General features: G+C 46.1%; 25 non-coding genes across 25 annotated transcripts; all 25 read left to right on the top strand.

The window, feature by feature from the left end:
- The first annotated feature begins 558 nt into the window (after positions 1 to 558).
- On the top strand, positions 559 to 722 carry LOC144990563 (U1 spliceosomal RNA). The gene has a single exon (XR_013654515.1). It is a non-coding gene; the product is annotated as a U1 spliceosomal RNA (small nuclear RNA).
- A 909-nt stretch (positions 723 to 1,631) lies between these two features.
- Positions 1,632 to 1,795, top strand: LOC144990562 (U1 spliceosomal RNA). Its single transcript, XR_013654514.1, has one exon. It is a non-coding gene; the product is annotated as a U1 spliceosomal RNA (small nuclear RNA).
- A 909-nt stretch (positions 1,796 to 2,704) lies between these two features.
- On the top strand, positions 2,705 to 2,868 carry LOC144990617 (U1 spliceosomal RNA). The gene has a single exon (XR_013654575.1). It is a non-coding gene; the product is annotated as a U1 spliceosomal RNA (small nuclear RNA).
- A 903-nt stretch (positions 2,869 to 3,771) lies between these two features.
- On the top strand, positions 3,772 to 3,935 carry LOC144990561 (U1 spliceosomal RNA). The gene has a single exon (XR_013654513.1). It is a non-coding gene; the product is annotated as a U1 spliceosomal RNA (small nuclear RNA).
- A 909-nt stretch (positions 3,936 to 4,844) lies between these two features.
- Positions 4,845 to 5,008, top strand: LOC144990560 (U1 spliceosomal RNA). The gene has a single exon (XR_013654512.1). It is a non-coding gene; the product is annotated as a U1 spliceosomal RNA (small nuclear RNA).
- A 904-nt stretch (positions 5,009 to 5,912) lies between these two features.
- On the top strand, positions 5,913 to 6,076 carry LOC144990683 (U1 spliceosomal RNA). Its single transcript, XR_013654642.1, has one exon. It is a non-coding gene; the product is annotated as a U1 spliceosomal RNA (small nuclear RNA).
- A 903-nt stretch (positions 6,077 to 6,979) lies between these two features.
- On the top strand, positions 6,980 to 7,143 carry LOC144990592 (U1 spliceosomal RNA). The gene has a single exon (XR_013654548.1). It is a non-coding gene; the product is annotated as a U1 spliceosomal RNA (small nuclear RNA).
- A 903-nt stretch (positions 7,144 to 8,046) lies between these two features.
- LOC144990559 (U1 spliceosomal RNA) lies at positions 8,047 to 8,210 on the top strand. Its single transcript, XR_013654510.1, has one exon. It is a non-coding gene; the product is annotated as a U1 spliceosomal RNA (small nuclear RNA).
- A 909-nt stretch (positions 8,211 to 9,119) lies between these two features.
- LOC144990626 (U1 spliceosomal RNA) lies at positions 9,120 to 9,283 on the top strand. The gene has a single exon (XR_013654585.1). It is a non-coding gene; the product is annotated as a U1 spliceosomal RNA (small nuclear RNA).
- Positions 9,284 to 10,186: 903 nt separating this feature from the next.
- Positions 10,187 to 10,350, top strand: LOC144990606 (U1 spliceosomal RNA). The gene has a single exon (XR_013654564.1). It is a non-coding gene; the product is annotated as a U1 spliceosomal RNA (small nuclear RNA).
- A 903-nt stretch (positions 10,351 to 11,253) lies between these two features.
- Positions 11,254 to 11,417, top strand: LOC144990557 (U1 spliceosomal RNA). Its single transcript, XR_013654508.1, has one exon. It is a non-coding gene; the product is annotated as a U1 spliceosomal RNA (small nuclear RNA).
- Positions 11,418 to 12,326: 909 nt separating this feature from the next.
- Positions 12,327 to 12,490, top strand: LOC144990615 (U1 spliceosomal RNA). Its single transcript, XR_013654573.1, has one exon. It is a non-coding gene; the product is annotated as a U1 spliceosomal RNA (small nuclear RNA).
- Positions 12,491 to 13,393: 903 nt separating this feature from the next.
- LOC144990556 (U1 spliceosomal RNA) lies at positions 13,394 to 13,557 on the top strand. Its single transcript, XR_013654507.1, has one exon. It is a non-coding gene; the product is annotated as a U1 spliceosomal RNA (small nuclear RNA).
- A 909-nt stretch (positions 13,558 to 14,466) lies between these two features.
- Positions 14,467 to 14,630, top strand: LOC144990555 (U1 spliceosomal RNA). The gene has a single exon (XR_013654506.1). It is a non-coding gene; the product is annotated as a U1 spliceosomal RNA (small nuclear RNA).
- Positions 14,631 to 15,533: 903 nt separating this feature from the next.
- Positions 15,534 to 15,697, top strand: LOC144990614 (U1 spliceosomal RNA). The gene has a single exon (XR_013654572.1). It is a non-coding gene; the product is annotated as a U1 spliceosomal RNA (small nuclear RNA).
- Positions 15,698 to 16,597: 900 nt separating this feature from the next.
- On the top strand, positions 16,598 to 16,761 carry LOC144990661 (U1 spliceosomal RNA). The gene has a single exon (XR_013654620.1). It is a non-coding gene; the product is annotated as a U1 spliceosomal RNA (small nuclear RNA).
- A 903-nt stretch (positions 16,762 to 17,664) lies between these two features.
- On the top strand, positions 17,665 to 17,828 carry LOC144990554 (U1 spliceosomal RNA). The gene has a single exon (XR_013654505.1). It is a non-coding gene; the product is annotated as a U1 spliceosomal RNA (small nuclear RNA).
- A 909-nt stretch (positions 17,829 to 18,737) lies between these two features.
- LOC144990553 (U1 spliceosomal RNA) lies at positions 18,738 to 18,901 on the top strand. Its single transcript, XR_013654504.1, has one exon. It is a non-coding gene; the product is annotated as a U1 spliceosomal RNA (small nuclear RNA).
- A 903-nt stretch (positions 18,902 to 19,804) lies between these two features.
- Positions 19,805 to 19,968, top strand: LOC144990552 (U1 spliceosomal RNA). Its single transcript, XR_013654503.1, has one exon. It is a non-coding gene; the product is annotated as a U1 spliceosomal RNA (small nuclear RNA).
- A 909-nt stretch (positions 19,969 to 20,877) lies between these two features.
- Positions 20,878 to 21,041, top strand: LOC144990551 (U1 spliceosomal RNA). The gene has a single exon (XR_013654502.1). It is a non-coding gene; the product is annotated as a U1 spliceosomal RNA (small nuclear RNA).
- Positions 21,042 to 21,944: 903 nt separating this feature from the next.
- Positions 21,945 to 22,108, top strand: LOC144990550 (U1 spliceosomal RNA). Its single transcript, XR_013654501.1, has one exon. It is a non-coding gene; the product is annotated as a U1 spliceosomal RNA (small nuclear RNA).
- Positions 22,109 to 23,011: 903 nt separating this feature from the next.
- On the top strand, positions 23,012 to 23,175 carry LOC144990549 (U1 spliceosomal RNA). Its single transcript, XR_013654500.1, has one exon. It is a non-coding gene; the product is annotated as a U1 spliceosomal RNA (small nuclear RNA).
- A 903-nt stretch (positions 23,176 to 24,078) lies between these two features.
- LOC144990548 (U1 spliceosomal RNA) lies at positions 24,079 to 24,242 on the top strand. Its single transcript, XR_013654499.1, has one exon. It is a non-coding gene; the product is annotated as a U1 spliceosomal RNA (small nuclear RNA).
- Positions 24,243 to 25,145: 903 nt separating this feature from the next.
- On the top strand, positions 25,146 to 25,309 carry LOC144990546 (U1 spliceosomal RNA). The gene has a single exon (XR_013654497.1). It is a non-coding gene; the product is annotated as a U1 spliceosomal RNA (small nuclear RNA).
- Positions 25,310 to 26,212: 903 nt separating this feature from the next.
- Positions 26,213 to 26,376, top strand: LOC144990545 (U1 spliceosomal RNA). The gene has a single exon (XR_013654496.1). It is a non-coding gene; the product is annotated as a U1 spliceosomal RNA (small nuclear RNA).
- Positions 26,377 to 27,058: the final 682 nt, after the last annotated feature.

The following is a 27,058-nucleotide window of genomic DNA, read 5'->3' as shown; positions in this document are numbered from 1 at the left end:
CAAGTTTGAGCTCAAGTAGGAAACAACAGCAAGAAAAGTGGCCTCTGAGCCAAGCAAAGGGGGCATGGAAACCACACCCTTAGAACATTCAATTTTGACTGAACTCAAGACGTCTTGTGTTGCACTGACAGGCAACTAACATCTTCTTATGGGATTCTGCCAAGCGTTTCATGACTGATTGAGCTGGCTCCACATAGATTTGCTTTTCAGCAGGAAGTTGAACACGTACTGCCTTTAGTAAGCTCCACAGCTGGAAGACAAGTTCTCAGCCTTCTGATGTCACTGGTGGTTGGGGGTGGGGACCCACAAGCCAATGAATGTTTCTTTTAACAGGAAAAGAAACTGTAAAACAATTCTTTTTCCGGCCATAAAGCAGGGCTCACAGAAGTATGTCAACTTTACACAATATAACAAAACACAAGCAGTGTTTTAACATGGCAAAAAGTATTGGTCATGGGTCTGACTCGGGGATTAGGAAAATGCATGGGGCACTTGCTAAACCTACTGCCAGAGTCAAGGACTGGGGAAGCAGTCATCCTTGTTTGAACCCAAGAAGACATACTTACCTGGCAGGGGTGACACCATGATCAAGAAGGTGGTTTGCCCAAGGCGAGGCTCTGTCATTGCACCCTGACCGTGCTGACCCTTGTGAATTCCCCAAATGTGGGAATCTCAACTGCATAATTTGTGGTAGTGGGGGACTGCGTTCGCGCTCTCCCCTGTTTACAATGTAAAAGACAAAGATGTGTTAGAACAGTGAAAGCTTCATGTCCATCTTCAGAATGCAAAATGTGAGCAGTTTTAGGTGTGATGCAACTAGTGCTTTCTCTCTCTCTATCCCTATCTATATCTATATATACGCGTTACATTTTGTTGGATCTTGGACAGGACCAGAGCCCGTCTATAGGCTACATTGGCTTGCATGCGTCTGACGTTAGCGTTAGTGTCCCTTCCTTACAAAGATGGCTGGCCAGGTGCAAAAGACATCAGCCGTTGGGTGTGGAAAACCACCACAAAATCCTCCCTTGCATTGGGGATGTGGGACAACGCAAAAGTCACATCTCTTTCCAAAGCAAGTTTGAGCTCAAGTAGGAAACAACAGCCAGAAAAGTGGCCTCTGAGCCAAGCAAAGGGGGCATGGAAACCACACCCTTAGAACATTCAATTTTGACTGAACTCAAGACGTCTTGTGTTGCACTGACAGGCAACTAACATCTTCTTATGGGATTCTGCCAAGCGTTTCATGACTGATTGAGCTGGCTCCACATAGATTTGCTTTTCAGCAGGAAGTTGAACACGTACTGCCTTTAGTAAGCTCCACAGCTGGAAGACAAGTTCTCAGCCTTCTGATGTCACTGGTGGGTGGGGATGGGGACCCACAAGCCAATGAATGTTTCTTTTAACAGGAAAAGAAACTGTAAAACAATTCTTTTTCCGGCCATAAAGCAGGGCTCACAGAAGTATGTCAACTTTACACAATATAACAAAACACAAGCAGTGTTTTAACATGGCAAAAAGTATTGGTCATGGGTCTGACTCTGGGATTAGGAAAATGCATGGGGCACTTGCTAAACCTACTGCCAGAGTCAAGGACTGGGGAAGCAGTCATCCTTGTTTGAACCCAAGAAGACATACTTACCTGGCAGGGGTGACACCATGATCAAGAAGGTGGTTTGCCCAAGGCGAGGCTCTGTCATTGCACCCTGACCGTGCTGACCCTTGTGAATTCCCCAAATGTGGGAATCTCAACTGCATAATTTGTGGTAGTGGGGGACTGCGTTCGCGCTCTCCCCTGTTTACAATGTAAAAGACAAAGATGTCTTAGAACAGTGAAAGCTTCATGTCCATCTTCGGAATGCAAAATGTGAGCAGTTTTAGGTGTGATGCAACTAGTGCTTTCTCTCTCTCTATCCCTATCTATATCTATATATACGCGTTACATTTTGTTGGATCTTGGACAGGACCAGAGCCCGTCTATAGGCTACATTGGCTTGCATGCGTCTGACGTTAGCGTTAGTGTCCCTTCCTTACAAAGATGGTTGGCCAGGTGCAAAAGACATCAGCCGTTGGGTGTGGAAAACCACCACAAAATCCTCCCTTGCATTGGGGATGTGGGACAACGCAAAAGTCACATCTCTTTCCACAGCAAGTTTGAGCTCAAGTAGGAAACAACAGCCAGAAAAGTGGCCTCTGAGCCAAGCAAAGGGGGCATGGAAACCACAACCTTAGAACATTCAATTTTGACTGAACTCAAGACGTCTTGTGTTGCACTGACAGGCAACTAACATCTTCTTATGGGATTCTGCCAAGCGTTTCATGACTGATTGAGCTGGCTCCACATAGATTTGCTTTTCAGCAGGAAGTTGAACACGTACTGCCTTTAGTAAGCTCCACAGCTGGAAGACAAGTTCTCAGCCTTCTGATGTCACTGGTGGGTGGGGATGGGGACCCACAAGCCAATGAATGTTTCTTTTAACAGGAAAAGAAACTGTAAAACAATTCTTTTTCCGGCCATAAAGCAGGGCTCACAGAAGTATGTCAACTTTACACAATATAACAAAACACAAGCAGTGTTTTAACATGGCAAAAAGTATTGGTCATGGGTCTGACTCGGGGATTAGGAAAATGCATGGGGCACTTGCTAAACCTACTGCCAGAGTCAAGGACTGGGGAAGCAGTCCTCCTTGTTTGAACCCAAGAAGACATACTTACCTGGCAGGGGTGACACCATGATCAAGAAGGTGGTTTGCCCAAGGCGAGGCTCTGTCATTGCACCCTGACCGTGCTGACCCTTGTGAATTCCCCAAATGTGGGAATCTCAACTGCATAATTTGTGGTAGTGGGGGACTGCGTTCACGCTCTCCCCTGTTTACAATGTAAAAGACAAAGATGTCTTAGAACAGTGAAAGCTTCATGTCCATCTTCGGAATGCAAAATGTGAGCAGTTTTAGGTGTGATGCAACTAGTGCTTTCTCTCTCTCTATCCCTATCTATATATACGCGTTACATTTTGTTGGATCTTGGACAGGACCAGAGCCCGTCTATAGGCTACATGGGCTTGCATGCGTCTGACGTTAGCGTTAGTGTCCCTTCCTTACAAAGATGGCTGGCCAGGTGCAAAAGACATCAGCCGTTGGGTGTGGAAAACCACCACAAAATCCTCCCTTGCATTGGGGATGTGGGACAACGCAAAAGTCACATCTCTTTCCACAGCAAGTTTGAGCTCAAGTAGGAAACAACAGCCAGAAAAGTGGCCTCTGAGCCAAGCAAAGGGGGCATGGAAACCACACCCTTAGAACATTCAATTTTGACTGAACTCAAGACGTCTTGTGTTGCACTGACAGGCAACTAACATCTTCTTATGGGATTCTGCCAAGCGTTTCATGACTGATTGAGCTGGCTCCACATAGATTTGCTTTTCAGCAGGAAGTTGAACACGTACTGCCTTTAGTAAGCTCCACAGCTGGAAGACAAGTTCTAAGCCTTCTGATGTCACTGGTGGGTGGGGATGGGGACCCACAAGCCAATGTATGTTTCTTTTAACAGGAAAAGAAACTGTAAAACAATTCTTTTTCCGGCCTTAAAGCAGGGCTCACAGAAGTATGTCAACTTTACACAATATAACAAAACACAAGCAGTGTTTTAACATGGCAAAAAGTATTGGTCATGGGTCTGACTCGGGGATTAGGAAAATGCATGGGGCACTTGCTAAACCTACTGCCAGAGTCAAGGACTGGGGAAGCAGTCATCCTTGTTTGAACCCAAGAAGACATACTTACCTGGCAGGGGTGACACCATGATCAAGAAGGTGGTTTGCCCAAGGCGAGGCTCTGTCATTGCACCCTGACCGTGCTGACCCTTGTGAATTCCCCAAATGTGGGAATCTCAACTGCATAATTTGTGGTAGTGGGGGACTGCGTTCGCGCTCTCCCCTGTTTACAATGTAAAAGACAAAGATGTGTTAGAACAGTGAAAGCTTCATGTCCATCTTCAGAATGCAAAATGTGAGCAGTTTTAGGTGTGATGCAACTAGTGCTTTCTCTCTCTCTATCCCTATCTATATCTATATATACGCGTTACATTTTGTTGGATCTTGGACAGGACCAGAGCCCGTCTATAGGCTACATTGGCTTGCATGCGTCTGACGTTAGCGTTAGTGTCCCTTCCTTACAAAGATGGCTGGCCAGGTGCAAAAGACATCAGCCGTTGTGTGTGGAAAACCACCACAAAATCCTCCCTTGCATTGGGGATGTGGGACAACGCAAAAGTCACATCTCTTTCCACAGCAAGTTTGAGCTCAAGTAGGAAACAACAGCCAGAAAAGTGGCCTCTGAGCCAAGCAAAGGGGGCATGGAAACCACACCCTTAGAACATTCAATTTTGACTGAACTCAAGACGTCTTGTGTTGCACTGACAGGCAACTAACATCTTCTTATGGGATTCTGCCAAGCGTTTCATGACTGATTGAGCTGGCTCCACATAGATTTGCTTTTCAGCAGGAAGTTGAACACGTACTGCCTTTAGTAAGCTCCACAGCTGGAAGACAAGTTCTAAGCCTTCTGATGTCACTGGTGGGTGGGGATGGGGACTCACAAGCCAATGTATGTTTCTTTTAACAGGAAAAGAAACTGTAAAACAATTCTTTTTCCGGCCTTAAAGCAGGGCTCACAGAAGTATGTCAACTTTACACAATATAACAAAACACAAGCAGTGTTTTAACATGGCAAAAAGTATTGGTCATGGGTCTGACTCGGGGATTAGGAAAATGCATGGGGCACTTGCTAAACCTACTGCCAGAGTCAAGGACTGGGGAAGCAGTCATCCTTGTTTGAACCCAAGAAGACATACTTACCTGGCAGGGGTGACACCATGATCAAGAAGGTGGTTTGCCCAAGGCGAGGCTCTGTCATTGCACCCTGACCGTGCTGACCCTTGTGAATTCCCCAAATGTGGGAATCTCAACTGCATAATTTGTGGTAGTGGGGGACTGCGTTCGCGCTCTCCCCTGTTTACAATGTAAAAGACAAAGATGTCTTAGAAACAGTGAAAGCTTCATGTCCATCTTCGGAACGCAAAATGTGAGCAGTTTTAGGTGTGATGCAACTAGTGCTTTCTCTCTCTCTATCCCTATCTATATATACGCGTTACATTTTGTTGGATCTTGGACAGGACCAGAGCCCGTCTATAGGCTACATTGGCTTGCATGCGTCTGACGTTAGCGTTAGTGTCCCTTCCTTACAAAGATGGCTGGCCAGGTGCAAAAGACATCAGCCGTTGGGTGTGGAAAACCACCACAAAATCCTCCCTTGCATTGGGGATGTGGGACAACGCAAAAGTCACATCTCTTTCCACAGCAAGTTTGAGCTCAAGTAGGAAACAACAGCCAGAAAAGTGGCCTCTGAGCCAAGCAAAGGGGGCATGGAAACCACACCCTTAGAACATTCAATTTTGACTGAACTCAAGACGTCTTGTGTTGCACTGACAGGCAACTAACATCTTCTTATGGGATTCTGCCAAGCGTTTCATGACTGATTGAGCTGGCTCCACATAGATTTGCTTTTCAGCAGGAAGTTGAACACGTACTGCCTTTAGTAAGCTCCACAGCTGGAAGACAAGTTCTCAGCCTTCTGATGTCACTGGTGGGTGGGGATGGGGACCCACAAGCCAATGAATGTTTCTTTTAACAGGAAAAGAAACTGTAAAACAATTCTTTTTCCGGCCATAAAGCAGGGCTCACAGAAGTATGTCAACTTTACACAATATAACAAAACACAAGCAGTGTTTTAACATGGCAAAAAGTATTGGTCATGGGTCTGACTCGGGGATTAGGAAAATGCATGGGGCACTTGCTAAACCTACTGCCAGAGTCAAGGACTGGGGAAGCAGTCATCCTTGTTTGAACCCAAGAAGACATACTTACCTGGCAGGGGTGACACCATGATCAAGAAGGTGGTTTGCCCAAGGCGAGGCTCTGTCATTGCACCCTGACCGTGCTGACCCTTGTGTATTCCCCAAATGTGGGAATCTCAACTGCATAATTTGTGGTAGTGGGGGACTGCGTTCGCGCTCTACCCTGTTTACAATGTAAAAGACAAAGATGTCTTAGAACAGTGAAAGCTTCATGTCCATCTTCGGAATGCAAAATGTGAGCAGTTTTAGGTGTGATGCAACTAGTGCTTTCTCTCTCTCTATCCCTATCTATATATACGCGTTACATTTTGTTGGATCTTGGACAGGACCAGAGCCCGTCTATAGGCTACATTGGCTTGCATGCGTCTGACGTTAGCGTTAGTGTCCCTTCCTTACAAAGATGGCTGGCCAGGTGCAAAAGACATCAGCCGTTGGGTGTGGAAAACCACCACAAAATCCTCCCTTGCATTGGGGATGTGGGACAACGCAAAAGTCACATCTCTTTCCAAAGCAAGTTTGAGCTCAAGTAGGAAACAACAGCCAGAAAAGTGGCCTCTGAGCCAAGCAAAGGGGGCATGGAAACCACACCCTTAGAACATTCAATTTTGACTGAACTCAAGACGTCTTGTGTTGCACTGACAGGCAACTAACATCTTCTTATGGGATTCTGCCAAGCGTTTCATGACTGATTGAGCTGGCTCCACATAGATTTGCTTTTCAGCAGGAAGTTGAACACGTACTGCCTTTAGTAAGCTCCACAGCTGGAAGACAAGTTCTCAGCCTTCTGATGTCACTGGTGGGTGGGGATGGGGACCCACAAGCCAATGAATGTTTCTTTTAACAGGAAAAGAAACTGTAAAACAATTCTTTTTCCGGCCATAAAGCAGGGCTCACAGAAGTATGTCAACTTTACACAATATAACAAAACACAAGCAGTGTTTTAACATGGCAAAAAGTATTGGTCATGGGTCTGACTCGGGGATTAGGAAAATGCATGGGGCACTTGCTAAACCTACTGCCAGAGTCAAGGACTGGGGAAGCAGTCATCCTTGTTTGAACCCAAGAAGACATACTTACCTGGCAGGGGTGACACCATGATCAAGAAGGTGGTTTGCCCAAGGAGAGGCTCTGTCATTGCACCCTGACCGTGCTGACCCTTGTGAATTCCCCAAATGTGGGAATCTCAACTGCATAATTTGTGGTAGTGGGGGACTGCGTTCGCGCTCTCCCCTGTTTACAATGTAAAAAACAAAGATGTCTTAGAACAGTGAAAGCTTCATGTCCATCTTCGGAACGCAAAATGTGAGCAGTTTTAGGTGTGATGCAACTAGTGCTTTCTCTCTGTCTATCCCTATCTATATATACGCGTTACATTTTGTTGTATCTTGGACAGGACCAGAGCCCGTCTATAGGCTACATTGGCTTGCATGCGTCTGACGTTAGCGTTAGTGTCCCTTCCTTACAAAGATGGTTGGCCAGGTGCAAAAGACATCAGCCGTTGGGTGTGGAAAACCACCACAAAATCCTCCCTTGCATTGGGGATGTGGGACAACGCAAAAGTCACATCTCTTTCCAAAGCAAGTTTGAGCTCAAGTAGGAAACAACAGCCAGAAAAGTGGCCTCTGAGCCAAGCAAAGGGGGCATGGAAACCACACCCTTAGAACATTCAATTTTGACTGAACTCAAGACGTCTTGTGTTGCACTGACAGGCAACTAACATCTTCTTATGGGATTCTGCCAAGCGTTTCATGACTGATTGAGCTGGCTCCACATAGATTTGCTTTTCAGCAGGAAGTTGAACACGTACTGCCTTTAGTAAGCTCCACAGCTGGAAGACAAGTTCTCAGCCTTCTGATGTCACTGGTGGGTGGGGATGGGGACCCACAAGCCAATGTATGTTTCTTTTAACAGGAAAAGAAACTGTAAAACAATTCTTTTTCCGGCCATAAAGCAGGGCTCACAGAAGTATGTCAACTTTACACAATATAACAAAACACAAGCAGTGTTTTAACATGGCAAAAAGTATTGGTCATGGGTCTGACTCGGGGATTAGGAAAATGCATGGGGCACTTGCTAAACCTACTGCCAGAGTCAAGGACTGGGGAAGCAGTCATCCTTGTTTGAACCCAAGAAGACATACTTACCTGGCAGGGGTGACACCATGATCAAGAAGGTGGTTTGCCCAAGGCGAGGCTCTGTCATTGCACCCTGACCGTGCTGACCCTTGTGAATTCCCCAAATGTGGGAATCTCAACTGCATAATTTGTGGTAGTGGGGGACTGCGTTCGCGCTCTCCCCTGTTTACAATGTAAAAGACAAAGATGTCTTAGAACAGTGAAAGCTTCATGTCCATCTTCGGAATGCAAAATGTGAGCAGTTTTAGGTGTGATGCAACTAGTGCTTTCTCTCTCTCTATCCCTATCTATATCTATATATACGCGTTACATTTTGTTGGATCTTGGACAGGACCAGAGCCCGTCTATAGGCTACATTGGCTTGCATGCGTCTGACGTTAGCGTTAGTGTCCCTTCCTTACAAAGATGGTTGGCCAGGTGCAAAAGACATCAGCCGTTGGGTGTGGAAAACCACCACAAAATCCTCCCTTGCATTGGGGATGTGGGACAACGCAAAAGTCACATCTCTTTCCAAAGCAAGTTTGAGCTCAAGTAGGAAACAACAGCCAGAAAAGTGGCCTCTGAGCCAAGCAAAGGGGGCATGGAAACCACACCCTTAGAACATTCAATTTTGACTGAACTCAAGACGTCTTGTGTTGCACTGACAGGCAACTAACATCTTCTTATGGGATTCTGCCAAGCGTTTCATGACTGATTGAGCTGGCTCCACATAGATTTGCTTTTCAGCAGGAAGTTGAACACGTACTGCCTTTAGTAAGCTCCACAGCTGGAAGACAAGTTCTCAGCCTTCTGATGTCACTGGTGGGTGGGGATGGGGACCCACAAGCCAATGTATGTTTCTTTTAACAGGAAAAGAAACTGTAAAACAATTATTTTTCCGGCCTTAAAGCAGGGCTCACAGAAGTATGTCAACTTTACACAATATAACAAAACACAAGCAGTGTTTTAACATGGCAAAAAGTATTGGTCATGGGTCTGACTCGGGGATTAGGAAAATGCATGGGGCACTTGCTAAACCTACTGCCAGAGTCAAGGACTGGGGAAGCAGTCATCCTTGTTTGAACCCAAGTAGACATACTTACCTGGCAGGGGTGACACCATGATCAAGAAGGTGGTTTGCCCAAGGCGAGGCTCTGTCATTGCACCCTGACCGTGCTGACTCTTGTGAATTCCCCAAATGTGGGAATCTCAACTGCATAATTTGTGGTAGTGGGGGACTGCGTTCGCGCTCTCCCCTGTTTACAATGTAAAAGACAAAGATGTCTTAGAACAGTGAAAGCTTCATGTCCATCTTCGGAATGCAAAATGTGAGCAGTTTTAGGTGTGATGCAACTAGTGCTTTCTCTCTCTCTATCCCTATCTATATATACTCGTTACATTTTGTTGGATCTTGGACAGGACCAGAGCCCGTCTATAGGCTACATTGGCTTGCATCCGTCTGACGTTAGCGTTAGTGTCCCTTCCTTACAAAGATGGCTGGCCAGGTGCAAAAGACATCAGCCGTTGGGTGTGGAAAACCACCACAAAATCCTCCCTTGCATTGGGGATGTGGGACAACGCAAAAGTCACATCTCTTTCCAAAGCAAGTTTGAGCTCAAGTAGGAAACAACAGCCAGAAAAGTGGCCTCTGAGCCAAGCAAAGGGGGCATGGAAACCACACCCTTAGAACATTCAATTTTGACTGAACTCAAGACGTCTTGTGTTGCACTGACAGGCAACTAACATCTTCTTATGGGATTCTGCCAAGCGTTTCATGACTGATTGAGCTGGCTCCACATAGATTTGCTTTTCAGCAGGAAGTTGAACACGTACTGCCTTTAGTAAGCTCCACAGCTGGAAGACAAGTTCTCAGCCTTCTGATGTCACTGGTGGGTGGGGATGGGGACCCACAAGCCAATGTATGTTTCTTTTAACAGGAAAAGAAACTGTAAAACAATTCTTTTTCCGGCCATAAAGCAGGGCTCACAGAAGTATGTCAACTTTACACAATATAACAAAACACAAGCAGTGTTTTAACATGGCAAAAAGTATTGGTCATGGGTCTGACTCGGGGATTAGGAAAATGCATGGGGCACTTGCTAAACCTACTGCCAGAGTCAAGGACTGGGGAAGCAGTCATCCTTGTTTGAACCCAAGAAGACATACTTACCTGGCGGGGGTGACACCATGATCAAGAAGGTGGTTTGCCCAAGGCGAGGCTCTGTCATTGCACCCTGACCGTGCTGACCCTTGTGAATTCCCCAAATGTGGGAATCTCAACTGCATAATTTGTGGTAGTGGGGGACTGCGTTCGCGCTCTCCCCTGTTTACAATGTAAAAGACAAAGATGTCTTAGAACAGTGAAAGCTTCATGTCCATCTTCGGAATGCAAAATGTGAGCAGTTTTAGGTGTGATGCAACTAGTGCTTTCTCTCTCTCTATCCCTATCTATATATACGCGTTACATTTTGTTGGATCTTGGACAGGACCAGAGCCCGTCTATAGGCTACATTGGCTTGCATGCGTCTGACGTTAGCGTTAGTGTCCCTTCCTTACAAAGATGGCTGGCCAGGTGCAAAAGACATCAGCCGTTGGGTGTGGAAAACCACCACAAAATCCTCCCTTGCATTGGGGATGTGGGACAACGCAAAAGTCACATCTCTTTCCAAAGCAAGTTTGAACTCAAGTAGGAAACAACAGCCACAAAAGTGGCCTCTGAGCCAAGCAAAGGGGGCATGGAAACCACACACTTAGAACATTCAATTTTGACTGAACTCAAGACGTCTTGTGTTGCACTGACAGGCAACTAACATCTTCTTATGGGATTCTGCCAAGCGTTTCATGACTGATTGAGCTGGCTCCACATAGATTTGCTTTTCAGCAGGAAGTTGAACACGTACTGCCTTTAGTAAGCTCCACAGCTGGAAGACAAGTTCTCAGCCTTCTGATGTCACTGGTGGGTGGGGATGGGGACCCACAAGCCAATGAATGTTTCTTTTAACAGGAAAAGAAACTGTAAAACAATTCTTTTTCCGGCCTTAAAGCAGGGCTCACAGAAGTATGTCAACTTTACACAATATAACAAAACACAAGCAGTGTCTTAACATGGCAAAAAGTATTGGTCATGGGTCTGACTCGGGGATTAGGAAAATGCATGGGGCACTTGCTAAACCTACTGCCAGAGTCAAGGACTGGGGAAGCAGTCATCCTTGTTTGAACCCAAGAAGACATACTTACCTGGCAGGGGTGACACCATGATCAAGAAGGTGGTTTGCCCAAGGCGAGGCTCTGTCATTGCACCCTGACCGTGCTGACCCTTGTGAATTCCCCAAATGTGGGAATCTCAACTGCATAATTTGTGGTAGTGGGGGACTGCGTTCGCGCTCTCCCCTGTTGACAATGTAAAAGACAAAGATGTCTTAGAACAGTGAAAGCTTCATGTCCATCTTCGGAATGCAAAATGTGAGCAGTTTTAGGTGTGATGCAACTAGTGCTTTCTCTCTCTCTATCCCTATCTATATCTATATATACGCGTTACATTTTGTTGGATCTTGGACAGGACCAGAGCCCGTCTATAGGCTACATTGGCTTGCATGCGTCTGACGTTAGCGTTAGTGTCCCTTCCTTACAAAGATGGCTGGCCAGGTGCAAAAGACATCAGCCGTTGGGTGTGGAAAACCACCACAAAATCCTCCCTTGCATTGGGGATGTGGGACAACGCAAAAGTCACATCTCTTTCCACAGCAAGTTTGAGCTCAAGTAGGAAACAACAGCCAGAAAAGTGGCCTCTGAGCCAAGCAAAGGGGGCATGGAAACCACACCCTTAGAACATTCAATTTTGACTGAACTCAAGACGTCTTGTGTTGCACTGACAGGCAACTAACATCTTCTTATGGGATTCTGCCAAGCGTTTCATGACTGATTGAGCTGGCTCCACATAGATTTGCTTTTCAGCAGGAAGTTGAACACGTACTGCCTTTAGTAAGCTCCACAGCTGGAAGACAAGTTCTCAGCTTTCTGATGTCACTGGTGGGTGGGGATGGGGACCCACAAGCCAATGAATGTTTCTTTTAACAGGAAAAGAAACTGTAAAACAATTCTTTTTCCGGCCATAAAGCAGGGCTCACAGAAGTATGTCAACTTTACACAATATAACAAAACACAAGCAGTGTTTTAACATGGCAAAAAGTATTGGTCATGGGTCTGACTCGGGGATTAGGAAAATGCATGGGGCACTTGCTAAACCTACTGCCAGAGTCAAGGACTGGGGAAGCAGTCATCCTTGTTTGAACCCAAGAAGACATACTTACCTGGCAGGGGTGACACCATGATCAAGAAGGTGGTTTGCCCAAGGCGAGGCTCTGTCATTGCACCCTGACCGTGCTGACCCTTGTGAATTCCCCAAATGTGGGAATCTCAACTGCATAATTTGTTGTAGTGGGGGACTGCGTTCGCGCTCTCCCCTGTTTACAATGTAAAAGACAAAGATGTCTTAGAACAGTGAAAGCTTCATGTCCATCTTCGGAGCGCAAAATGTGAGCAGTTTTAGGTGTGATGCAACTAGTGCTTTCTCTCTCTCTATCCCTATCTATATATACGCGTTACATTTTGTTGGATCTTGGACAGGACCAGAGCCCGTCTATAGGCTACATTGGCTTGCATGCGTCTGACGTTAGCGTTAGTGTCCCTTCCTTACAAAGATGGCTGGCCAGGTGCAAAAGACATCAGCCGTTGGGTGTGGAAAACCACCACAAAATCCTCCCTTGCATTGGGGATGTGGGACAACGCAAAAGTCACATCTCTTTCCAAAGCAAGTTTGAACTCAAGTAGGAAACAACAGCCACAAAAGTGGCCTCTGAGCCAAGCAAGGGGGGCATGGAAACCACACACTTAGAACATTCAATTTTGACTGAACTCAAGACGTCTTGTGTTGCACTGACAGGCAACTAACATCTTCTTATGGGATTCTGCCAAGCGTTTCATGACTGATTGAGCTGGCTCCACATAGATTTGCTTTTCAGCAGGAAGTTGAACACGTACTGCCTTTAGTAAGCTCCACAGCTGGAAGACAAGTTCTCAGCCTTCTGATGTCACTGGTGGGTGGGGATGGGGACCCACAAGCCAATGAATGTTTCTTTTAACAGGAAAAGAAACTGTAAAACAATTCTTTTTCCGGCCATAAAGCAGGGCTCACAGAAGTATGTCAACTTTACACAATATAACAAAACACAAGCAGTGTTTTAACATGGCAAAAAGTATTGGTCATGGGTCTGACTCTGGGATTAGGAAAATGCATGGGGCACTTGCTAAACCTACTGCCAGAGTCAAGGACTGGGGAAGCAGTCATCCTTGTTTGAACCCAAGAAGACATACTTACCTGGCAGGGGTGACACCATGATCAAGAAGGTGGTTTGCCCAAGGCGAGGCTCTGTCATTGCACCCTGACCGTGCTGACCCTTGTGAATTCCCCAAATGTGGGAATCTCAACTGCATAATTTGTGGTAGTGGGGGACTGCGTTCGCGCTCTCCCCTGTTTACAATGTAAAAGACAAAGATGTCTTAGAACAGTGAAAGCTTCATGTCCATCTTCAGAATGCAAAATGTGAGCAGTTTTAGGTGTGATGCAACTAGTGCTTTCTCTCTCTCTATCCCTATCTATATCTATATATACGCGTTACATTTTGTTGGATCTTGGACAGGACCAGAGCCCGTCTATAGGCTACATTGGCTTGCATGCGTCTGACGTTAGCGTTAGTGTCCCTTCCTTACAAAGATGGTTGGCCAGGTGCAAAAGACATCAGCCGTTGGGTGTGGAAAACCACCACAAAATCCTCCCTTGCATTGGGGATGTGGGACAACGCAAAAGTCACATCTCTTTCCAAAGCAAGTTTGAGCTCAAGTAGGAAACAACAGCCAGAAAAGTGGCCTCTGAGCCAAGCAAAGGGGGCATGGAAACCACACCCTTAGAACATTCAATTTTGACTGAACTCAAGACGTCTTGTGTTGCACTGACAGGCAACTAACATCTTCTTATGGGATTCTGCCAAGCGTTTCATGACTGATTGAGCTGGCTCCACATAGATTTGCTTTTCAGCAGGAAGTTGAACACGTACTGCCTTTAGTAAGCTCCACAGCTGGAAGACAAGTTCTCAGCCTTCTGATGTCACTGGTGGGTGGGGATGGGGACCCACAAGCCAATGTATGTTTCTTTTAACAGGAAAAGAAACTGTAAAACAATTCTTTTTCCGGCCATAAAGCAGGGCTCACAGAAGTATGTCAACTTTACACAATATAACAAAACACAAGCAGTGTTTTAACATGGCAAAAAGTATTGGTCATGGGTCTGACTCGGGGATTAGGAAAATGCATGGGGCACTTGCTAAACCTACTGCCAGAGTCAAGGACTGGGGAAGCAGTCATCCTTGTTTGAACCCAAGAAGACATACTTACCTGGCAGGGGTGACACCATGATCAAGAAGGTGGTTTGCCCAAGGCGAGGCTCTGTCATTGCACCCTGACCGTGCTGACCCTTGTGAATTCCCCAAATGTGGGAATCTCAACTGCATAATTTGTGGTAGTGGGGGACTGCGTTCGCGCTCTCCCCTGTTTACAATGTAAAAGACAAAGATGTCTTAGAACAGTGAAAGCTTCATGTCCATTTTCGGAACGCAAAATGTGAGCAGTTTTAGGTGTGATGCAACTAGTGCTTTCTCTCTCTCTATCCCTATCTATATATACTCGTTACATTTTGTTGGATCTTGGACAGGACCAGAGCCCGTCTATAGGCTACATTGGCTTGCATCCGTCTGACGTTAGCGTTAGTGTCCCTTCCTTACAAAGATGGCTGGCCAGGTGCAAAAGACATCAGCCGTTGGGTGTGGAAAACCACCACAAAATCCTCCCTTGCATTGGGGATGTGGGACAACGCAAAAGTCACATCTCTTTCCACAGCAAGTTTGAGCTCAAGTAGGAAACAACAGCCAGAAAAGTGGCCTCTGAGCCAAGCAAAGGGGGCATGGAAACCACACCCTTAGAACATTCAATTTTGACTGAACTCAAGACGTCTTGTGTTGCACTGACAGGCAACTAACATCTTCTTATGGGATTCTGCCAAGCGTTTCATGACTGATTGAGCTGGCTCCACATAGATTTGCTTTTCAGCAGGAAGTTGAACACGTACTGCCTTTAGTAAGCTCCACAGCTGGAAGACAAGTTCTCAGCCTTCTGATGTCACTGGTGGGTGGGGATGGGGACCCACAAGCCAATGAATGTTTCTTTTAACAGGAAAAGAAACTGTAAAACAATTCTTTTTCCGGCCATAAAGCAGGGCTCACAGAAGTATGTCAACTTTACACAATATAACAAAACACAAGCAGTGTTTTAACATGGCAAAAAGTATTGGTCATGGGTCTGACTCTGGGATTAGGAAAATGCATGGGGCACTTGCTAAACCTACTGCCAGAGTCAAGGACTGGGGAAGCAGTCATCCTTGTTTGAACCCAAGAAGACATACTTACCTGGCAGGGGTGACACCATGATCAAGAAGGTGGTTTGCCCAAGGCGAGGCTCTGTCATTGCACCCTGACCGTGCTGACCCTTGTGAATTCCCCAAATGTGGGAATCTCAACTGCATAATTTGTTGTAGTGGGGGACTGCGTTCGCGCTCTCCCCTGTTTACAATGTAAAAGACAAAGATGTCTTAGAACAGTGAAAGCTTCATGTCCATCTTCGGAGCGCAAAATGTGAGCAGTTTTAGGTGTGATGCAACTAGTGCTTTCTCTCTCTCTATCCCTATCTATATATACGCGTTACATTTTGTTGGATCTTGGACAGGACCAGAGCCCGTCTATAGGCTACATTGGCTTGCATGCGTCTGACGTTAGCGTTAGTGTCCCTTCCTTACAAAGATGGCTGGCCAGGTGCAAAAGACATCAGCCGTTGGGTGTGGAAAACCACCACAAAATCCTCCCTTGCATTGGGGATGTGGGACAACGCAAAAGTCACATCTCTTTCCAAAGCAAGTTTGAGCTCAAGTAGGAAACAACAGCCAGAAAAGTGGCCTCTGAGCCAAGCAAAGGGGGCATGGAAACCACACCCTTAGAACATTCAATTTTGACTGAACTCAAGACGTCTTGTGTTGCACTGACAGGCAACTAACATCTTATGGGATTCTGCCAAGCGTTTCATGACTGATTGAGCTGGCTCCACATAGATTTGCTTTTCAGCAGGAAGTTGAACACGTACTGCCTTTAGTAAGCTCCACAGCTGGAAGACAAGTTCTCAGCCTTCTGATGTCACTGGTGGGTGGGGATGGGGACCCACAAGCCAATGAATGTTTCTTTTAACAGGAAAAGAAACTGTAAAACAATTCTTTTTCCGGCCATAAAGCAGGGCTCACAGAAGTATGTCAACTTTACACAATATAACAAAACACAAGCAGTGTTTTAACATGGCAAAAAGTATTGGTCATGGGTCTGACTCGGGGATTAGGAAAATGCATGGGGCACTTGCTAAACCTACTGCCAGAGTCAAGGACTGGGGAAGCAGTCATCCTTGTTTGAACCCAAGAAGACATACTTACCTCGCGGGGGTGACACCATGATCAAGAAGGTGGTTTGCCCAAGGCGAGGCTCTGTCATTGCACCCTGACCGTGCTGACCCTTGTGAATTCCCCAAATGTGGGAATCTCAACTGCATAATTTGTGGTAGTGGGGGACTGCGTTCGCGCTCTCCCCTGTTTACAATGTAAAAGACAAAGATGTCTTAGAACAGTGAAAGCTTCATGTCCATCTTCGGAATGCAAAATGTGAGCAGTTTTAGGTGTGATGCAACTAGTGCTTTCTCTCTCTCTATCCCTATCTATATATACGCGTTACATTTTGTTGGATCTTGGACAGGACCAGAGCCCGTCTATAGGCTACATTGGCTTGCATGCGTCTGACGTTAGCGTTAGTGTCCCTTCCTTACAAAGATGGCTGGCCAGGTGCAAAAGACATCAGCCGTTGGGTGTGGAAAACCACCACAAAATCCTCCCTTGCATTGGGGATGTGGGACAACGCAAAAGTCACATCTCTTTCCAAAGCAAGTTTGAACTCAAGTAGGAAACAACAGCCACAAAAGTGGCCTCTGAGCCAAGCAAGGGGGGCATGGAAACCACACACTTAGAACATTCAATTTTGACTGAACTCAAGACGTCTTGTGTTGCACTGACAGGCAACTAACATCTTCTTATGGGATTCTGCCAAGCGTTTCATGACTGATTGAGCTGGCTCCACATAGATTTGCTTTTCAGCAGGAAGTTGAACACGTACTGCCTTTAGTAAGCTCCACAGCTGGAAGACAAGTTCTCAGCCTTCTGATGTCACTGGTGGGTGGGGATGGGGACCCACAAGCCAATGAATGTTTCTTTTAACAGGAAAAGAAACTGTAAAACAATTCTTTTTCCGGCCATAAAGCAGGGCTCACAGAAGTATGTCAACTTTACACAATATAACAAAACACAAGCAGTGTTTTAACATGGCAAAAAGTATTGGTCATGGGTCTGACTCGGGGATTAGGAAAATGCATGGGGCACTTGCTAAACCTACTGCCAGAGTCAAGGACTGGGGAAGCAGTCATCCTTGTTTGAACCCAAGAAGACATACTTACCTGGCAGGGGTGACACCATGATCAAGAAGGTGGTTTGCCCAAGGCGAGGCTCTGTCATTGCACCCTGACCGTGCTGACCCTTGTGAATTCCCCAAATGTGGGAATCTCAACTGCATAATTTGTGGTAGTGGGGGACTGCGTTCGCGCTCTCCCCTGTTTACAATGTAAAAGACAAAGATGTCTTAGAACAGTGAAAGCTTCATGTCCATCTTCAGAATGCAAAATGTGAGCAGTTTTAGGTGTGATGCAACTAGTGCTTTCTCTCTCTCTATCCCTATCTATATCTATATATACGCGTTACATTTTGTTGGATCTTGGACAGGACCAGAGCCCGTCTATAGGCTACATTGGCTTGCATGCGTCTGACGTTAGCGTTAGTGTCCCTTCCTTACAAAGATGGTTGGCCAGGTGCAAAAGACATCAGCCGTTGGGTGTGGAAAACCACCACAAAATCCTCCCTTGCATTGGGGATGTGGGACAACGCAAAAGTCACATCTCTTTCCAAAGCAAGTTTGAGCTCAAGTAGGAAACAACAGCCAGAAAAGTGGCCTCTGAGCCAAGCAAAGGGGGCATGGAAACCACACCCTTAGAACATTCAATTTTGACTGAACTCAAGACGTCTTGTGTTGCACTGACAGGCAACTAACATCTTCTTATGGGATTCTGCCAAGCGTTTCATGACTGATTGAGCTGGCTCCACATAGATTTGCTTTTCAGCAGGAAGTTGAACACGTACTGCCTTTAGTAAGCTCCACAGCTGGAAGACAAGTTCTCAGCCTTCTGATGTCACTGGTGGGTGGGGATGGGGACCCACAAGCCAATGTATGTTTCTTTTAACAGGAAAAGAAACTGTAAAACAATTCTTTTTCCGGCCATAAAGCAGGGCTCACAGAAGTATGTCAACTTTACACAATATAACAAAACACAAGCAGTGTTTTAACATGGCAAAAAGTATTGGTCATGGGTCTGACTCGGGGATTAGGAAAATGCATGGGGCACTTGCTAAACCTACTGCCAGAGTCAAGGACTGGGGAAGCAGTCATCCTTGTTTGAACCCAAGAAGACATACTTACCTGGCAGGGGTGACACCATGATCAAGAAGGTGGTTTGCCCAAGGCGAGGCTCTGTCATTGCACCCTGACCGTGCTGACCCTTGTGAATTCCCCAAATGTGGGAATCTCAACTGCATAATTTGTGGTAGTGGGGGACTGCGTTCGCGCTCTCCCCTGTTTACAATGTAAAAGACAAAGATGTCTTAGAACAGTGAAAGCTTCATGTCCATTTTCGGAACGCAAAATGTGAGCAGTTTTAGGTGTGATGCAACTAGTGCTTTCTCTCTCTCTATCCCTATCTATATATACTCGTTACATTTTGTTGGATCTTGGACAGGACCAGAGCCCGTCTATAGGCTACATTGGCTTGCATCCGTCTGACGTTAGCGTTAGTGTCCCTTCCTTACAAAGATGGCTGGCCAGGTGCAAAAGACATCAGCCGTTGGGTGTGGAAAACCACCACAAAATCCTCCCTTGCATTGGGGATGTGGGACAACGCAAAAGTCACATCTCTTTCCACAGCAAGTTTGAGCTCAAGTAGGAAACAACAGCCAGAAAAGTGGCCTCTGAGCCAAGCAAAGGGGGCATGGAAACCACACCCTTAGAACATTCAATTTTGACTGAACTCAAGACGTCTTGTGTTGCACTGACAGGCAACTAACATCTTCTTATGGGATTCTGCCAAGCGTTTCATGACTGATTGAGCTGGCTCCACATAGATTTGCTTTTCAGCAGGAAGTTGAACACGTACTGCCTTTAGTAAGCTCCACAGCTGGAAGACAAGTTCTCAGCCTTCTGATGTCACTGGTGGGTGGGGATGGGGACCCACAAGCCAATGAATGTTTCTTTTAACAGGAAAAGAAACTGTAAAACAATTCTTTTTCCGGCCATAAAGCAGGGCTCACAGAAGTATGTCAACTTTACACAATATAACAAAACACAAGCAGTGTTTTAACATGGCAAAAAGTATTGGTCATGGGTCTGACTCTGGGATTAGGAAAATGCATGGGGCACTTGCTAAACCTACTGCCAGAGTCAAGGACTGGGGAAGCAGTCATCCTTGTTTGAACCCAAGAAGACATACTTACCTGGCAGGGGTGACACCATGATCAAGAAGGTGGTTTGCCCAAGGCGAGGCTCTGTCATTGCACCCTGACCGTGCTGACCCTTGTGAATTCCCCAAATGTGGGAATCTCAACTGCATAATTTGTGGTAGTGGGGGACTGCGTTCGCGCTCTCCCCTGTTTACAATGTAAAAGACAAAGATGTCTTAGAACAGTGAAAGCTTCATGTCCATCTTCGGAATGCAAAATGTGAGCAGTTTTAGGTGTGATGCAACTAGTGCTTTCTCTCTCTCTATCCCTATCTATATCTATATATACGCGTTACATTTTGTTGGATCTTGGACAGGACCAGAGCCCGTCTATAGGCTACATTGGCTTGCATGCGTCTGACGTTAGCGTTAGTGTCCCTTCCTTACAAAGATGGTTGGCCAGGTGCAAAAGACATCAGCCGTTGGGTGTGGAAAACCACCACAAAATCCTCCCTTGCATTGGGGATGTGGGACAACGCAAAAGTCACATCTCTTTCCAAAGCAAGTTTGAGCTCAAGTAGGAAACAACAGCCAGAAAAGTGGCCTCTGAGCCAAGCAAAGGGGGCATGGAAACCACACCCTTAGAACATTCAATTTTGACTGAACTCAAGACGTCTTGTGTTGCACTGACAGGCAACTAACATCTTCTTATGGGATTCTGCCAAGCGTTTCATGACTGATTGAGCTGGCTCCACATAGATTTGCTTTTCAGCAGGAAGTTGAACACGTACTGCCTTTAGTAAGCTCCACAGCTGGAAGACAAGTTCTCAGCCTTCTGATGTCACTGGTGGGTGGGGATGGGGACCCACAAGCCAATGTATGTTTCTTTTAACAGGAAAAGAAACTGTAAAACAATTCTTTTTCCGGCCATAAAGCAGGGCTCACAGAAGTATGTCAACTTTACACAATATAACAAAACACAAGCAGTGTTTTAACATGGCAAAAAGTATTGGTCATGGGTCTGACTCGGGGATTAGGAAAATGCATGGGGCACTTGCTAAACCTACTGCCAGAGTCAAGGACTGGGGAAGCAGTCATCCTTGTTTGAACCCAAGAAGACATACTTACCTGGCAGGGGTGACACCATGATCAAGAAGGTGGTTTGCCCAAGGCGAGGCTCTGTCATTGCACCCTGACCGTGCTGACCCTTGTGAATTCCCCAAATGTGGGAATCTCAACTGCATAATTTGTGGTAGTGGGGGACTGCGTTCGCGCTCTCCCCTGTTTACAATGTAAAAGACAAAGATGTCTTAGAACAGTGAAAGCTTCATGTCCATCTTCGGAATGCAAAATGTGAGCAGTTTTAGGTGTGATGCAACTAGTGCTTTCTCTCTCTCTATCCCTATCTATATATACGTGTTACATTTTGTTGGATCTTGGACAGGACCAGAGCCCGTCTATAGGCTACATTGGCTTGCATGCGTCTGACGTTAGCGTTAGTGTCCCTTCCTTACAAAGATGGCTGGCCAGGTGCAAAACACATCAGCCGTTGGGTGTGGAAAACCACCACAAAATCCTCCCTTGCATTGGGGATGTGGGACAACGCAAAAGTCACATCTCTTTCCAAAGCAAGTTTGAACTCAAGTAGGAAACAACAGCCACAAAAGTGGCCTCTGAGCCAAGCAAAGGGGGCATGGAAACCACACCCTTAGAACATTCAATTTTGACTGAACTCAAGACGTCTTGTGTTGCACTGACAGGCAACTAACATCTTCTTATGGGATTCTGCCAAGCGTTTCATGACTGATTGAGCTGGCTCCACATAGATTTGCTTTTCAGCAGGAAGTTGAACACGTACTGCCTTTAGTAAGCTCCACAGCTGGAAGACAAGTTCTCAGCCTTCTGATGTCACTGGTGGGTGGGGATGGGGACCCACAAGCCAATGAATGTTTCTTTTAACAGGAAAAGAAACTGTAAAACAATTCTTTTTCCGGCCTTAAAGCAGGGCTCACAGAAGTATGTCAACTTTACACAATATAACAAAACACAAGCAGTGTTTTAACATGGCAAAAAGTATTGGTCATGGGTCTGACTCGGGGATTAGGAAAATGCATGGGGCACTTGCTAAACCTACTGCCAGAGTCAAGGACTGGGGAAGCAGTCATCCTTGTTTGAACCCAAGAAGACATACTTACCTGGCAGGGGTGACACCATGATCAAGAAGGTGGTTTGCCCAAGGCGAGGCTCTGTCATTGCACCCTGACCGTGCTGACCCTTGTGAATTCCCCAAATGTGGGAATCTCAACTGCATAATTTGTGGTAGTGGGGGACTGCGTTCGCGCTCTCCCCTGTTTACAATGTAAAAGACAAAGATGTCTTAGAACAGTGAAAGCTTCATGTCCATCTTCGGAATGCAAAATGTGAGCAGTTTTAGGTGTGATGCAACTAGTGCTTTCTCTCTCTCTATCCCTATCTATATATACGCGTTACATTTTGTTGGATCTTGGACAGGACCAGAGCCCGTCTATAGGCTACATTGGCTTGCATGCGTCTGACGTTAGCGTTAGTGTCCCTTCCTTACAAAGATGGCTGGCCAGGTGCAAAAGACATCAGCCGTTGGGTGTGGAAAACCACCACAAAATCCTCCCTTGCATTGGGGATGTGGGACAACGCAAAAGTCACATCTCTTTCCACAGCAAGTTTGAGCTCAAGTAGGAAACAACAGCCAGAAAAGTGGCCTCTGAGCCAAGCAAAGGGGGCATGGAAACCACACCCTTAGAACATTCAATTTTGACTGAACTCAAGACGTCTTGTGTTGCACTGACAGGCAACTAACATCTTCTTATGGGATTCTGCCAAGCGTTTCATGACTGATTGAGCTGGCTCCACATAGATTTGCTTTTCAGCAGGAAGTTGAACACGTACTGCCTTTAGTAAGCTCCACAGCTGGAAGACAAGTTCTCAGCCTTCTGATGTCACTGGTGGGTGGGGATGGGGACCCACAAGCCAATGAATGTTTCTTTTAACAGGAAAAGAAACTGTAAAACAATTCTTTTTCCGGCCATAAAGCAGGGCTCACAGAAGTATGTCAACTTTACACAATATAACAAAACACAAGCAGTGTTTTAACATGGCAAAAAGTATTGGTCATGGGTCTGACTCGGGGATTAGGAAAATGCATGGGGCACTTGCTAAACCTACTGCCAGAGTCAAGGACTGGGGAAGCAGTCATCCTTGTTTGAACCCAAGAAGACATACTTACCTGGCAGGGGTGACACCATGATCAAGAAGGTGGTTTGCCCAAGGCGAGGCTCTGTCATTGCACCCTGACCGTGCTGACCCTTGTGAATTCCCCAAATGTGGGAATCTCAACTGCATAATTTGTGGTAGTGGGGGACTGCGTTCGCGCTCTCCCCTGTTTACAATGTAAAAGACAAAGATGTCTTAGAACAGTGAAAGCTTCATGTCCATCTTCGGAATGCAAAATGTGAGCAGTTTTAGGTGTGATGCAACTAGTGCTTTCTCTCTCTCTATCCCTATCTATATATACGCGTTACATTTTGTTGGATCTTGGACAGGACCAGAGCCCGTCTATAGGCTACATTGGCTTGCATGCGTCTGACGTTAGCGTTAGTGTCCCTTCCTTACAAAGATGGCTGGCCAGGTGCAAAAGACATCAGCCGTTGGGTGTGGAAAACCACCACAAAATCCTCCCTTGCATTGGGGATGTGGGACAACGCAAAAGTCACATCTCTTTCCACAGCAAGTTTGAGCTCAAGTAGGAAACAACAGCCAGAAAAGTGGCCTCTGAGCCAAGCAAAGGGGGCATGGAAACCACACCCTTAGAACATTCAATTTTGACTGAACTCAAGACGTCTTGTGTTGCACTGACAGGCAACTAACATCTTCTTATGGGATTCTGCCAAGCGTTTCATGACTGATTGAGCTGGCTCCACATAGATTTGCTTTTCAGCAGGAAGTTGAACACGTACTGCCTTTAGTAAGCTCCACAGCTGGAAGACAAGTTCTCAGCCTTCTGATGTCACTGGTGGGTGGGGATGGGGACCCACAAGCCAATGAATGTTTCTTTTAACAGGAAAAGAAACTGTAAAACAATTCTTTTTCCGGCCATAAAGCAGGGCTCACAGAAGTATGTCAACTTTACACAATATAACAAAACACAAGCAGTGTTTTAACATGGCAAAAAGTATTGGTCATGGGTCTGACTCGGGGATTAGGAAAATGCATGGGGCACTTGCTAAACCTACTGCCAGAGTCAAGGACTGGGGAAGCAGTCATCCTTGTTTGAACCCAAGAAGACATACTTACCTGGCAGGGGTGACACCATGATCAAGAAGGTGGTTTGCCCAAGGCGAGGCTCTGTCATTGCACCCTGACCGTGCTGACCCTTGTGAATTCCCCAAATGTGGGAATCTCAACTGCATAATTTGTGGTAGTGGGGGACTGCGTTCGCGCTCTCCCCTGTTTACAATGTAAAAGACAAAGATGTCTTAGAACAGTGAAAGCTTCATGTCCATCTTCGGAACGCAAAATGTGAGCAGTTTTAGGTGTGATGCAACTAGTGCTTTCTCTCTCTCTATCCCTATCTATATATACGCGTTACATTTTGTTGGATCTTGGACAGGACCAGAGCCCGTCTATAGGCTACATTGGCTTGCATGCGTCTGACGTTAGCGTTAGTGTCCCTTCCTTACAAAGATGGCTGGCCAGGTGCAAAAGACATCAGCCGTTGGGTGTGGAAAACCACCACAAAATCCTCCCTTGCATTGGGGATGTGGGACAACGCAAAAGTCACATCTCTTTCCAAAGCAAGTTTGAGCTCAAGTAGGAAACAACAGCCAGAAAAGTGGCCTCTGAGCCAAGCAAAGGGGGCATGGAAACCACACCCTTAGAACATTCAATTTTGACTGAACTCAAGACGTCTTGTGTTGCACTGACAGGCAACTAACATCTTCTTATGGGATTCTGCCAAGCGTTTCATGACTGATTGAGCTGGCTCCACATAGATTTGCTTTTCAGCAGGAAGTTGAACACGTACTGCCTTTAGTAAGCTCCACAGCTGGAAGACAAGTTCTCAGCCTTCTGATGTCACTGGTGGGTGGGGATGGGGACCCACAAGCCAATGTATGTTTCTTTTAACAGGAAAAGAAACTGTAAAACAATTCTTTTTCCGGCCATAAAGCAGGGCTCACAGAAGTATGTCAACTTTACACAATATAACAAAACACAAGCAGTGTTTTAACATGGCAAAAAGTATTGGTCATGGGTCTGACTCGGGGATTAGGAAAATGCATGGGGCACTTGCTAAACCTACTGCCAGAGTCAAGGACTGGGGAAGCAGTCATCCTTGTTTGAACCCAAGAAGACATACTTACCTGGCAGGGGTGACACCATGATCAAGAAGGTGGTTTGCCCAAGGCGAGGCTCTGTCATTGCACCCTGACCGTGCTGACCCTTGTGAATTCCCCAAATGTGGGAATCTCAACTGCATAATTTGTGGTAGTGGGGGACTGCGTTCGCGCTCTCCCCTGTTTACAATGTAAAAGACAAAGATGTCTTAGAACAGTGAAAGCTTCATGTCCATCTTCGGAATGCAAAATGTGAGCAGTTTTAGGTGTGATGCAACTAGTGCTTTCTCTCTCTCTATCCCTATCTATATATACGTGTTACATTTTGTTGGATCTTGGACAGGACCAGAGCCCGTCTATAGGCTACATTGGCTTGCATGCGTCTGACGTTAGCGTTAGTGTCCCTTCCTTACAAAGATGGCTGGCCAGGTGCAAAACACATCAGCCGTTGGGTGTGGAAAACCACCACAAAATCCTCCCTTGCATTGGGGATGTGGGACAACGCAAAAGTCACATCTCTTTCCAAAGCAAGTTTGAACTCAAGTAGGAAACAACAGCCACAAAAGTGGCCTCTGAGCCAAGCAAAGGGGGCATGGAAACCACACCCTTAGAACATTCAATTTTGACTGAACTCAAGACGTCTTGTGTTGCACTGACAGGCAACTAACATCTTCTTATGGGATTCTGCCAAGCGTTTCATGACTGATTGAGCTGGCTCCACATAGATTTGCTTTTCAGCAGGAAGTTGAACACGTACTGCCTTTAGTAAGCTCCACAGCTGGAAGACAAGTTCTCAGCCTTCTGATGTCACTGGTGGGTGGGGATGGGGACCCACAAGCCAATGAATGTTTCTTTTAACAGGAAAAGAAACTGTAAAACAATTCTTTTTCCGGCCTTAAAGCAGGGCTCACAGAAGTATGTCAACTTTACACAATATAACAAAACACAAGCAGTGTTTTAACATGGCAAAAAGTATTGGTCATGGGTCTGACTCGGGGATTAGGAAAATGCATGGGGCACTTGCTAAACCTACTGCCAGAGTCAAGGACTGGGGAAGCAGTCATCCTTGTTTGAACCCAAGAAGACATACTTACCTGGCAGGGGTGACACCATGATCAAGAAGGTGGTTTGCCCAAGGCGAGGCTCTGTCATTGCACCCTGACCGTGCTGACCCTTGTGAATTCCCCAAATGTGGGAATCTCAACTGCATAATTTGTGGTAGTGGGGGACTGCGTTCGCGCTCTCCCCTGTTTACAATGTAAAAGACAAAGATGTCTTAGAACAGTGAAAGCTTCATGTCCATCTTCGGAATGCAAAATGTGAGCAGTTTTAGGTGTGATGCAACTAGTGCTTTCTCTCTCTCTATCCCTATCTATATATACGCGTTACATTTTGTTGGATCTTGGACAGGACCAGAGCCCGTCTATAGGCTACATTGGCTTGCATGCGTCTGACGTTAGCGTTAGTGTCCCTTCCTTACAAAGATGGCTGGCCAGGTGCAAAAGACATCAGCCGTTGGGTGTGGAAAACCACCACAAAATCCTCCCTTGCATTGGGGATGTGGGACAACGCAAAAGTCACATCTCTTTCCACAGCAAGTTTGAGCTCAAGTAGGAAACAACAGCCAGAAAAGTGGCCTCTGAGCCAAGCAAAGGGGGCATGGAAACCACACCCTTAGAACATTCAATTTTGACTGAACTCAAGACGTCTTGTGTTGCACTGACAGGCAACTAACATCTTCTTATGGGATTCTGCCAAGCGTTTCATGACTGATTGAGCTGGCTCCACATAGATTTGCTTTTCAGCAGGAAGTTGAACACGTACTGCCTTTAGTAAGCTCCACAGCTGGAAGACAAGTTCTCAGCCTTCTGATGTCACTGGTGGGTGGGGATGGGGACCCACAAGCCAATGAATGTTTCTTTTAACAGGAAA

The sequence above is a fragment of the Oryzias latipes genome, chromosome 2 (assembly GCF_053564925.1).
Source record: "Oryzias latipes strain Hd-rR chromosome 2, Olatipes_Hd-rR_3.1".
NCBI classification, from domain to species: domain Eukaryota; kingdom Metazoa; phylum Chordata; class Actinopteri; order Beloniformes; family Adrianichthyidae; genus Oryzias; species Oryzias latipes.
The sequence above is the reverse complement of the archived record's forward strand: the minus strand, read 5'-3'. Positions and strand labels throughout refer to the sequence as shown.